The sequence below is a fragment of the Panulirus ornatus genome, chromosome 38 (genome assembly GCF_036320965.1).
Source record: "Panulirus ornatus isolate Po-2019 chromosome 38, ASM3632096v1, whole genome shotgun sequence".
NCBI lineage: Eukaryota > Metazoa > Arthropoda > Malacostraca > Decapoda > Palinuridae > Panulirus > Panulirus ornatus.
Genome location: NC_092261.1, coordinates 3,316,268 through 3,329,973, shown reverse-complemented (window position 1 = coordinate 3,329,973; position 13,706 = coordinate 3,316,268). Strand labels below are relative to the sequence as shown.

At 42.6% G+C, this 13,706-nt stretch overlaps 1 protein-coding gene across 1 annotated transcript in view; it reads left to right on the top strand.

Annotated features, from left to right (window-relative positions):
• The first annotated feature begins 9,505 nt into the window (after positions 1-9,505).
• The window catches only part of LOC139760800 (patched domain-containing protein 3-like), a 97,810-nt gene continuing 93,609 nt past the window's right edge, over positions 9,506-13,706 (top strand). Inside the window, exon 1 of the mRNA XM_071684416.1 lies at positions 9,506-10,006. The gene's annotated coding sequence lies outside the window, so the exon portion shown is untranslated. The remainder of the gene's footprint in view (positions 10,007-13,706) is intronic.

Sequence of the window (13,706 nt, the reverse complement as noted above, 5' to 3'; positions counted from 1 at the left end):
GTTTTGCTTACAGTTCCAAGCCAAGCTGACGCCGCTGATCTTGCTTGCCAAACGCGCTACCCTAGCGGTCGGTAGCTGACGGCATTTTAAAAACCAGATTAAACGCAGCCTAACGTAGGCAAACATGATGAAGAATTAATAACGTATGTAATGCCTTGATTAACTTAACGTAGAGGCCGACATTGTGCGTGTTCTCATGAAGACGTCACCGGGACGAAGGTCGTGTGGGCCTTAGGCCTATCAACTGTCATGGTTTCATTATAGGCCGTCAGTATCATAATAGCCACCAACTGAAGAAAATATTTTTCATCGCCTTTTTTTTCGGGTGTCTAGGATGGTTCTAAGACCAACATACTCTCACTGTACCTGTGGCCCTTGCGTATGTATCAGTGAGAATTGAACCTACGATTTATAAGCGACTTGCCGGAACTCTCGGGCAGGAAGTGGCAAGATCATTTGTTTCCGCTTCTGTATTTCCTCTGCAATCAGTGGTGGTGTTGCCGGCAACAGCCAGGTAACGTTTCACCCAGCTCCTCGGTCAGTGGTCGCCAGTAGTGCACGAATGACAGTACCATTGGACGGTGGAGGACCACGGTAGGCATGTCTGTGGAGGAGGAGTCAGCCAGCAGTCGCCTCGATTGGTCGCTGGTTGTGTTCGTTACTAGTCGTGTCAGGGTGTGCGAATTCCAGTGGGAACTGCGCTAGTCTCTCTCTCTCTCTCTCTCTCTCTCTCTCTCTCTCTCTCTCTCTCTCTCTCTCTCTCTCCTCAACCTGCAAGCCTTTTAAATAGGTTACGTGTAGGCGAGCCTCGGGTAAAGTGAGGTAATCGTGAATTAAGCTTTCAACGATAAATGTCAGCGTTGATCGACTGTCTGTGGCATGAAGATCAGCAACGCGTTAATGTCAAGCAGCAGCAGCAGCAGCCAGCTCTTGTCTGTTAAAAGAATATTGCGACATGAGAAGGCGTTGATATGCCACATCCTGTCTTGCCAGACCAGTCACATTCTAGCTCGATTGTATGAGCCAGTCGGCAGACTTCGCTTGAATAAGCTGGCAGATGATGGTGTGACAGTGGCATTCTTATGCTTCAATAGGCCTCATCCTGTACCTCAATTACAAAACCATTAAATCAGTGTCGTGCGGTGCACGTCGGTATAGATATCGTACGCCCAACGGCTCAGCTGTTATGGTGGGCGCATTGCTCCCGGCTCAAAGAGCAGGTTGAAACTGTCACTCAGTGTTTTGTCATGTGAGGTAAGTGAGTGGTGAGAAAGTAAAAGTATTACAATGTACAGCCGGCAATAGCGGCTGGGAAAATGGAAAGAAGCCAAAATTCTTCGAAATGACTCAGTCCAGTTGTAAAGATTTCAAAAAAGAAAACGAGGTAAGTATGCAGGGGAGCTTATTTGTACAAAGTCGGCAATAAAAAAAAGGTACATTTTATGCCCTATATGTTTTGAAAATGCTTTGACGATTGGAAAACATGTACATCCCCATGCAATACAGTGGCTCATTAGCGTTCATGCTACTCCTGAAGTAAGAACGTACAATATGTTCTTATAATGCCCGTTTAACAATAGTTCTAGTGTCATAGAATGTAGATCCCTCCCTCCTTAAATAGTTTCAGTGGAAAATTGCCTATCTGAAATTTCAGTTTGACCCGCCAGGCTTTATCCTAGCGGCGGTTAGCTTAACACAGGCTTTAGCCTAGCAGTGTTTAGCTTCGGTAGGTTTGTGTTTACAGCGCCAGTCTTCCCTCTTTTCCTCATTTATAAAAGTGTTTACTGAACACCACCCGAACTTAGAACTGTGTGTCACTTTGAGAAATATTCTCCGTCATTTGCTGGTGCTGGATGTTATTGGGTTAGTTTCGTAGTGATGTGTGTGATCACTAGTGGAAAGAATACAGTTGAATCTGGCCAATGTGTAAGGAAGACAATACGGGAGTGGGCGTTAAGCGGACTCTCCCGAGGAAGCTTGGGGTAGGTGCGTTGCCTGAAGACACTGGGAGAAGACTTCGGATTTTTATGTGTTCCTTGCGTGTCTCGGACGATGGTTACCTCAGCATTTCCAAATCGCGATGATTCTGGCATGGTAGCATGATATTTTACGTTTTCTCCTCCCTCGTCGAAATTCGATGATTTCACACAGGAGTATTCTAGATCCCGGCGGACTTTTACTAAGCTTTGTTGTAATTAAGTTCACGTTATAGTTTTACAAGAGTAAGACGGAGTAACTGTAAAGCCTCCATTTAAAATTCTGAGATAGCATCATTCTGTTCGTTGTGGACGACAAACCACATTATGTCTTTTGTAGTATTTATCACACTAAACGCATTCAAAACTGCTCGATATTGCTTCAAGATTTAATTGCATCGGTCACTGTCGGTTTTTCGTAGTGTATCAAAGAACCAGTGTATCTACACATAGTCCTGAACAGACAGGTATTAGGTCTAGGTCATCTTGCGTACAAGGTCTCCGGAGTAACTGGTGCAGGATGAGGTAAGTGTGTGTGGAAGGAGTTTGAGATCATGTGGATTTTGGATAAGTTTTTCGCGCTTTAGCCTTGCACCAAAACGCTGACGACAGCAGTCTTGTCCTTAGAATTAGGAATGATGATACGTCAGAGTACACAAGATGCTCAAGAATTTATTAATCATTTGCATGAGCTTGTATAGGACTGTTGCTGAGGGTTCAATGCCTTACTGGCTGGCAGAGGAGGATCAAGCCAGAATCTCAACACATCAGATGTCTGTCATTTACTCCCCTTGTGGAATCGGAGCTATTCAGACTCAAGGCGTCTTATTATTATTAACTCTGATGAACAACACCGAAAAAAATTATATATATATATATATCTTAGAACTAGGGAAGCATACCCATACATGCACTTCTGGTTAGGCCAGGATTAATGAAGTTTTGGATTGATTAGGATCAATGAAGTTAGGGAATGATGATGCTTCGGAATGCCAGAGTTATCCCTTAAGTGTGTGATGGGCAGAGAGAGTAGTTCATAGGCTGTATGACACTCCCTCCTCATCTGGAGGAAAGGTCTGTGACCCGCCGTTATACAGTGACCCATTTAAGAAAGACTTGTTCTTTTAAATGTGATATTTTTATAATGATGATGATGTCAAATCTCGAGGAACCACTTTCATATAAACCTGGACTGAAGCTGTTTGCCAATACGTGGTCGCTAACCTAGAAGCCTTTATAGATGAGACTTTTATGATAGGCTAAGAACACGGTGTGGTCTTGGTGAACTACTGCTCAGACAATATGACTTGCGCGCGGGGCTGCGAGCTCTCACCTGGCTGACCAAACCACACACAAGTTGCAGTTTCACCCGCCAGGCCCTGAAGGCAGGCAGACTTGCGAGCTAGAATCTGGATTTCATTTTTCCAGAAACATTATAATATGAGGCGCAGAGTACACAGCGACGGGTGCCTCAACAATTCCCTACTTAAATCCTACTTTGCAGATGTGGAAGAAGTGGTAAATCCTGTATCCACTTCTTGAGGCAAATCTTGTTCTGCGTTTTCTGTGGTTGGTGTAAGAAAGGAGCGATCATATGTAAGAAAATCCCATATATATATATATATATATATATATATATATATATATATATATATATATATATATATATATATATATATATATATATATATGAGAGGGAGAGAGATAAAGAAAGATGGTAGTGGACACGTACAAGTGACACCTCCGACAAAGCTGCATCATCGTCAACAAACACATAAAGCACAGTGACGCTGTGGGCCTTCCCGCCCCCAACGGATCCCACCTTAACTCCCTTCTGCGTGGAGCGCAGCCTCAGGAGTCGCAGCAGCCTCTCACATATCTGGGAGTTCCATAGAACTGTGGTTCCCAAAATCAGTCTTGAATCAGGGAACCCAGCGAGATATGAAAGGGTCTTCTTGTCTCTGTGCCATCTCCATTTGCATCATGACTGCGCACAATACCCCAAGGTATTGATCCAGCTGTGGAGATGCCAGAATGTTTTGAAGGAAAAATTACTCGTGAACAGATGAACACTTACATCAGACACAACCAATCCTGAAGGTTTTGACAGTTGGAATAAACCAAATCTAAGAAAAACGCCATTGTTGTCGTTCTTAATTGCATATTTTCTTAAGATCGAAGGACCAAGGAGGTTAGGTATTAAAGAATTAATCTGTTTTGTACACCTGTTGTGGCTGTTGGTTAGCTGTAGTCATTGCCGCCATAATGTGAAGTTTTGTGCAGAGTTAGTGATATGCAGGTAGTGGGTCGCCAACAACCTTGAGGTTAACAGGAAAGACAAACATTGGAACTGCACCCAGGCTGATGACGGAAGACAGTGACAAGCGGATAAGAACAATTTCCAGCGCTCATTATGATGACCACGTCAGTTGTGATGTACACTTAATAGTTGTTGTAATATAGGATGCCTCCTTCACTATACCAGCTGTGAATTATATTCTAGCCCTTGAAACAATCAAGTCAGTAATATTTAATCGATTTATCAGAAGTAAATGATACTAGTCAATCCTATTCCATAGCAGCCAGTGACTTTATATAATACTTGACTGCCCATGATGGTAAGATTCCGTTATCTATCAGAGGGTCCATAGATTCATAGCAGATTAAGCCATGGGGTTCCCTCGTTCAACACAGTATCCGTGATATATGGTGTATTAAGGCATTGTGGTCTCCATACGTAGTACTGTATCTACATCTACTTCGGACGGACTGCAGAGCTCACGGACTCCTACCTGGCCTGATCGACCATACAGGAAAGGAAACCATCAAGTCTCCACTTCCTCCGCACTCTGACTTGAATATTCGTGGATGGACGTAGATGCCATCGGTGCCAGAACCGGTGGGTGGCGTGATAAGAATTCTTGTATACGTTAAGAGATGGCAACATTGATATCCTAGCCTTCAGCAGCATTCTGTTTTACACAGTATGATGAAAGATGAATATGTGTATCCTTTTTTTCTTATATTAATCCGCACTAACTCTGGAAGTAACACCATCAGGGATTAACTGGAAGGTACATGATAAAGAAGAATTGAGAGAAACAGGTAGTTAGGTGTATATGTGTTGAGAAAATGAGGTAATTAGGCGTGTATGTGTTGAGAAAACGAGGTAGTTAGGTGTATCTGTGTTGAAAAAATGAGGTAGTTAGGTGTGTTTGTGTTGAACAAATGAGGTAGTTAGGTGTGTATGTGTTGAGAAAGCGAGGTAGTTAAATGTTTATGTAGTAAACGTAATTCTTGGTTTGCTTGTCTACGGCATTCATGGGGTGTGATGGACGGGTCAGTCGTTGTGAGGATGGCTTGCACGCCAGCCGCCTCCTGGCCAGCCAGCCAGCCAGCCAGCCCAGTCATGGCTGCCTCATTTAATATTCCTGGGCGACCTTACGTACCTCCGGGCCTCGATGGCCAGCCCATACTCTCTCTCTCTCTCTCTCTCTCTCTCTCTCTCTCTCTCTCTCTCTCTCTCTCTCTCTCTTGTCTATGCGTCAAATGCGGTGGTGAGAGGTTGGTTGTGTCTTACTACCCCATACCCAACTGACCCCACCTGATGTGGCTGTTGACGGCGTATCAAGCTACATGCATTCCTGACAGTTACCATATCAAGCGACGATTCAATCAGGAATAGATTTTCGTCAGTTCTTGTGATGCTCTGGTGAGGGCGTGTCGAAACTTGAGCAACGATTTACAAGTTTATATTTGCTTCTCTTTGTTTCTCTGTTTCCGAGATATACAGTTTGCATGTGTAAGGTTAGCCACTTTAAAGTATAATTTCTTCCTCTTCCCGATTTATTTCCTTCCGTTGTTGCAAAGCAAGGATAGCTATTTCCGGACCATCATTCATTGATGTTTAAACAATTCAGTTCCCTTGACATTTCTTCGTTGTTCAGGACTCTTCCACATCTTCGTTACTGTTCCCTTTCTCATGGCATATCTTTACAGCCAGTCCTTCTTCAGCACGTTACCCTTCAGCTCTGTTATTCCTGAGAGTCTTGTAGCCTAGGTCTCCCTGCTTGGCGTACTGCTGTGGAAGCCAAACCTTCTCAGCCCAGTTAGCGAGGGCCGGGTCCGCATGGGATCGAATCATGGTCATAGCAGTCAGCTCACACCCAACCCAGCTGTTCATCCTCCCTCTGGGATCAGTCAGTGAATGGATACCTCAGGGGTTTATCCTGGGATATGTGTAAGAGTAAAGACATGGTACGTAGGTACAAGGGTAAGAGACGGGGCGCTATGAGTGTAAAACCCTTTCCCGTAACACAGAGATAGTAATTGTTAACAGTAATCACATCGCTTCTACCTTTCTACTGGTCACTCTCATCATCTCTCTCTCTCTCTCTCTCTCTGTATATATATATATATATATATATATATATATATATATATATATATATATATATATATATATATATATATATACATATATATAGAATAGTTAGGAAAAGGAAAAAGTTATAGATATTGAATATCTCGCGGGAGGTGTTGCCAAACCCACCACGTGAATCCTCGACCATTAATTCCCGTTCTCTTGTTGCCGTGTAGGTTATACCATCATGACGGAGGCCTTTCATGGTTGGTAACAACGTTCCCCCCTCATGGCCACCGTGGCCATGCTCTGTGCTAAGATATCTTTCATTTGCAGTGAATGTACGAATGAAGATGAAGTTTTTTTTTTTTTGGTGTGTGTGTGTGTGTGTGTGTGTGTGTGTGTGTGTGTGTTTTTCTCTTATTGATGTTAGTGTTCCACTACAAGATACACGAAACTACGGGTGTCCAGTGGCAACCATTAGCTATATGGGACCGTGCCAACGTCTAGACCCCCACACACTCGGCGCGTCTGCACCAACGCATCCCTCTTACTTCCCCCCTCCTCCTCCTCCGCCCCCTTCCAGTGGTACTTAAACTATTGTGAAATGATTCTCTCACGCGGCCTTGTGGTGTGGGTCTGCCATGTGAGGAATGTGTGGTGATCGAGTGATTGAAGGACTTTGTTGTGACAACAGTTTGATGATGAAGGAGGAGTGACTGCGTAAGTAATCGTGAGATGTGTTCCTGCCAAGCTCTGTCGTGGCTTGAAAGCCAGCGAGGCCTTGGGTTTGATACTGATATCTTTGAGAATATGTATCACAGAACGTTAGGTGAGGCAGGGACAACCATGCATTACAGTACTGCCCTATTTAATTTACTTGTTTCTCTGGAGAGTAAGTCTTGTGTTGCTTGGATCATACGTGCTTCATGTTAACGAAGTTGTGTACGTTTGTAATGTAAACTTTCACGTTTCATATGTGGTTTGCCGTAGCGACGAAGTTTATATAGTAAGGGTTCACAGTAGCGCGGTTTAGCAGTCGTTTGTATATTAGGCAGCGGAACATCTCTACCCAAGCTAGTGAGATGGTATCTAACCGGCCTTCTTGGAGTCGAGAGAGGTGCTAATGCACTTATCGTCTTACCACATTTGCATAATGCAAATACACCTACGTGCGCACACACACGCACGCACGCAGTCAACACTTTAATTTCTACATTCTTGTGGTGACATTGATGTTCTCATGTTTCGTAGAGGCTTGAGACAGACCCATGAACAAAAAGGAATAAGACCTTTTGTAAATCCATGCTTCTCCATATTGCAAGAACAATCCAGAATACTGTGTGTGTGTGTGTGTGTGTGTGTGTGCATTTTTCAGCTCAAACGTTTTATTTCAAAATTCATAATTAGTTTATTCAAACACTTCTATAATTAGAATAATCATGGAAAATATATCATAATGCTCTAAATTAACAATAGATATCCAGTAAATACAATGCAAATGGTCAGATAATATTTTCAAAATATCTTCATCTGAAAGCTTAATAAAAGGTCATAAAGGCGACGGCTGCAGATCGCGACGTTTGTCTGTGATGCATTTTCTAGTTAAGAATTTAATTTACAGGTTTTTTTTTACTTTTTTGTGAAAGTTTTTCTGTTTTTATTGCCTTTTTACTTTTTGTGAAAGTTTTTCTGTTTTTATTGCCCTGCGATTTAGTGATGATTATTTAATATATATATATATATATATATATATATATATATATATATATATATATATATATATATATATATATATATGTGTGTGTGTGTGTGTGTGTGTGTGTGTGTGTGTGTGTGTGTTGCCAACACTCCAACGTGAAACAAATGTATTTTCGTATGATTTTTTTCCTTTATTACTGGTTGGTGTTTTTCCTTCCATGTTTTGTCTTTATCGTTGTGGATGTTACTCTTTTTTTACACGTTATGTTCTTTGTTGTGTGAACTGCGGTTGTCGAGGCTCCTCTACCCTGCCTGCTGGAGTTCGCATATGATGACCCAAATTTCGTGTAATTAAGAATCTTCGCAAAACTACCAAGTGATTTTGTCCTTTTTTTTTCCAAGCCAAAATTCAGATCAGGTGACGGGAGTGAAGATAGCTTTTATCTGTGCAGCATTTTTTTTTTTTTTTTTTTGATCATAAAGATTATATAGAACTTTTGTGGGAAAGAATTTTTCATATTTGCACTTTGCGCATCGCTGTTGTCAGGTCCGGGTTTGAAATGATCAGCAGACTCTAATGTGAGATATAAGACGAAGTCTCAAGTGAGGTATTTGATGGTTGGATGTGTCTGCTAAATAGTAATAATTGGAATGGACTTGAAGGTGCAAGAATCCCAAATTGGTCCCGTCTCTATTTAGATAGACTTGGCGGTGATGTAGCGACGTAATAGGAACTTGGTAAACACACACACACACACACACACACACACACACACACACACAATAAAAAATGAATAAAAAAAATGTATATATATATATATATATATATATATATATATATATATATATATATATATATATATATAATTAGATTGCGCAAAGATCACTTCCTAAGAAAGAGTCCTGATGTTATCCACGACCTCTTTCGTGTAGTCTTAGGCTGCGCTGCTTCCAGATTCAGGGGAAGTGTGGACTCCCTTTGGGTGCAAAGTTCTCTGACAAACCTGTTGTCTCAGTGATACAGCCTCGCCAATGTATATCATGATGATAATAATAATAATAATAATAATAATAATAATAATAATAATAATAATAATGATAATAATACTAATAATGATAATGGTAATAATGATAATAATAATAATACTTATCTTTGTTATGGTGAAGCGTTGGTTCTTCATTATACATTTGCCTCTATAATCTTTTGTGTCTCGCCTCGTGTTGTTTATCCGAGCATATATCTTCTGGATAGCATTATTTCCTTCAGTAGTTAACGTCTTTCGTCTCTAAAAATAGGAAATAAATGTTCCAGACTCACCACCAGATGGGTACTGGGTACCTTTCAGGGCCATATATAAATGCATTTCCCGGGCGGCGGCATCAGGTCTGCTCCCCTGGGTTAGTCACGACCACCAGCGCCTCCCGCGGACGTTCGTCCCAAGTACCTTGACTTTATTCAGCCTTCGAGTGACTACCTTCACCGCGCTCACTGGCCAGCAGTCAGTGCCGAGCCTGAAGCAAGGGAGCTCGCACGTTTCGCGTCTCACGCTCCGCTCTCTCACTAGCGAGTACACAGACCTCGGTCGCTCGCTCGCTCGCAGCCACCAGCGTGTGTGCCTCTTACCGTTAGTCTGCACACTTGGGCCAGCCGTAGTGTGTGTGTACCAGTGTTGGCCTTTCATCTACACCCACCTGTTTGCTCCCTCTGGATCTTGTAGTGTGATTATAAGAGAAGGAATTGTATCAGTGCCGAGGTAAAGGCTGTGTTTGGTATGTGTTGAGGAAAAGATACGATTCAGCATGATGGAGATTTCAACGTTGTAGTGAGTGGTGTGCAGTGATTCAAGTTTCACCAGAGTTTGACCAGTACAAACGATAGCATTTTTTGTGGGATTACTGCCTCGTACTCGCTGAGGATTAACCCAGCAAGTGGACCTACAAGTAGCCATCTAACCTGCATCTAAAGGTAAGTGGTATTACAAATGATTTAGTTAACTTCCCTGTTGACAACAGCTTCCTTAGCGGCTGCCTGATTTCTAATTTCTGTGGTGATGGCTGCCTCGGCTCGGGTGGCCAAGTTCGTCTCTCACTCAGCTGCCTCGCTTTCTTACATTCTCCTTATATTACTCTTATTTCTAACGGTTTTCCTTCACGAGGGAGCCGCCGTTGCAGTACTATCTTATTGGATATGACCTGCTACTGAGAAACATTAGAAGCGCCACATATCTATACATCGCTGAATGATGGAATTTGGCAGAGTGGTGAAAGTGCATAACAGCTGGATAAAAATGTGAAAAAAGGAACAAGCTGTCAACAAAATATCATCAGCCTTACCTTCACTGATGAAGGACTGGATTTGGTTATATATGTTTTCATCTGTGAGGCGACCATCTGGTGTGGGTCAGCTGATCTGTCAACACACACACACACACACACACACACACACACACACACACACACACACACACACACATCCAGGCTGGTGGGTTGCTGGATTGATATGCTTAGCAAAGTCACTGAAGTGAATCTGATAAGCTTGGAAGTTTAGCTGAGGCTGGTGAATTGCCGGCTTGTTAAGCTGAAGCTGGTGAGCTTAGGCGTTTAGTCAGTGCTGTTTGCTGCCGGGTCGTTCAGCTGAAGTTTATGAGCTGAGGCTGGTAAGCTGGTGTGTATAGTTTTGACTAGTGAGGTGTCATTTAGCTTAGGTTGATGAGTTGATTTCTATGTGGATAATGAGCTTGAACGTTTAAAACAGGCTGGTAAGCTGAGTCGTTTAGCTGAGGCTAATGAGCTGGGTCGATTAGCTGAGGCTGGTGACCTGCCACGTTTTGCTATGAGGGATTACCTTTGTGATTTAGCTGAGAATGGGTCATATACCCGGGGATGATGAGCTGTCTTAGCTCAGCTGACGATGGTGATCTTTCTGGGTTGCCTCGCTGAGGCAGTAAGCTTCAAGTGTCATTAAGCTTTGTTAAGGGTTAATTGACAGTCGATTGGCATGCTTTGTTTACGTTTGTTTTACATCATTCTACTTCGTTAGGTATTTGTTCAATGCGAGAGTGACATGATTTGGCTCGCTACAAGTTGGTTAGTCATCTAGAAATGTCTGTTTGTCCATAATTTGTTCAGTTTCAGTCCGCGAATCTGATTTGCTAGGACAGTTTCTTCTTCAGATGTTGATACCATTTCCCTAAGTCTGTTACACATACACACACATCCCGGTGGACAGTCGTTAGCGTGCTGGTGTTTTTAACAACCGTCAAGTAATGAACTTTTCCAGCGGTTGTTTCTGCAAGTTAACGCCTCGCATAGCAGTACATGGAAGTCATTATGATCCATGTTGAAAGTCATTACGAAATGAGCGTCATTTTCATAAAAGAGGGAAGGATATCACATACTGCACCCTGAAACGTTTTCGATATGCCACTATGCAAGGGTATGATTGTAGTGATATATCTGAAGCAGTGATTGTAACCAATATGTCCATGTTGCAAGTAACGCGAATAAAGTAACAGTATCGTTCCGCTTGTATTCATGTTACTGTCAGGGGAGCCTAAGAAAAAGTTTTTATTCTAAGCGGAACTTTTGTATTCAAAGTTAAAACGCAGAGCGTTACAAAAGCAAATACTCAGAGCATTGTAGCAAACTGTCAGGAGAGCTTCATAGGAAGTTAGATATTGTAGCAATAGGCACATCGCTCAGGGGAGCATTGTATGCTCGTCCTCTCAGCTGAGCATTGTAGCCATAGGTATTATAACTAGCTTGATAAAGTATTATGGAAAGAGCAAAGTGTTTTTGGATGAGCATTATAGCAGTAGGTCTTACTCTCAGGAAAACAATATAAGAAAATGTAATATTCATAAATGAGCATTATTATAATTAGTTTTAATTCTCGAGAGAAGGTTAAGTGAATGTATTCTACTGAGCATTGTATTTATAGTTACATTTAGCAGAGGAGCGTGTATAAGAAGGTAATGATTGTAGCAGAGGTTATAACCAAAGATAGTTATAAATGGTAGATTCTCTAACCTAAACATTATAATGCACAGGAAGACATTGTAATAAGCGGACTCTCGTACCTGAGCATTATATGTATTCCACAACAGAGCATAATTATAACAGGAAGATGCTCTCACCTTAAGTTTTATAACCATGATAGCTTCGCTCAGAGGAGCGTAGCGGAAGGAAGTTTCTGGAGAAGAAGCGTTATATGCCGTAATTATGAGCCTCATGTAAGTAGCAGACTTGAGTGGTCGTTACGATGGTAATGGACTCGTTACACAGGCAGAACCCAGTACACACCTTCGGTCGGCTGGACTTATCCGGCCAGATCATCTCGCCCCAAGATACCCGGGTACCACATAACTCGCGTGGACACACACACACACACACACACACACACACACACACACACACACACACACACACACACATATATATATATATATATATATATATATATATATGTGTGTGTGTGTGTGTGTATGTATAACGTATTACACTGTCATTGTCATCATTTGGGATTGGTTTGCTGACAAGGATGTATGGTGTCCAGGTGATGTCAAAGACAAGCCTTGGAACGCCCTAGTGATGGCAGAGAGACAAATACTTGCGATGTGCAGGTGATGTCAAGAATAAGAACAACATCGAGCGGATGATGTTAAGGACAAGGATGTGCGATGTTTTCCCTGCATCTTCATGGTTTTTCTTGTAGGTTTAGCCTGCCGTCTGTCATACACTTGTGCCACTGTCTCTCATACAGTGAATGAAGGAAGACCTGTTGATCCTTCCAACCTGACGTGAGAGAGTAAGACGGGGCCAACGCGTACCTCTCACCGCAGGAAAACCTATGAGTCACGAAGAACGAGCCGTGTGAGTTACGTGTTGTGAGGTGTTGTGTGTGGAATGGAGAGATTGTGTGTTTGTGTGACACCGTCAGCAGCCCATGTTTGGGCGAGACGGAAAGAAAAGATGACAACCTTTGGGGCGAAGGAGTGACACTTGGAGAGCCACTGAAATCCTGGCTCACTGCGCAGCCGTCACTTTACCCTGCCGGTAGATGCCCAGGCGGGTAGTGCCGGTAGTGTAGCTCCCTGGTCAGCGGCTGCCTACCTACGACTACCTACCAGAGAGAGAGAGAGAGAGAGAGAGAGAGAGAGAGAGAGAGAGAGAGAGAGAGAGAGAGAGAGAGAGAGACTTGGGGGGTTTCAACATCAAGTGTGTAAACTTAGGCATGTGTGGAGAAAGTCATTTGTAAGGTGTTAGAGACGAGGTCAGCTCTTGTGTATTGCTGGTGTATCGGGCAGTGTATAGAAGCTGCTGCTTACCCACAGTTTACTTACATTACCTTTGACGGTTTACCTTCAGTACATTTGATAGTGTAGAGGCGGTTTACCTTTAGTACCACGGATAGACTTAGTGTACAGGAAGTCTATTTTGGTCTCAGAGTGTACGGGAAGTTTGCCTGCCGGAAATCTGATTGTGTAGTTTACCTTGATAGCCCATAGTGTAGGTGCAGTTTACCTCCAGTACTTCTCAGATAGGGCCAGTTTACCTTGGGTACCTTTGGTAGACCTAGTGTTGAGGTAGTTTACCTTCGTTACCTCTAACAGACAGTGTAAACTTATATTGATCTAGAGGGGCCGCTTACCTTTAGTTCATCTGAT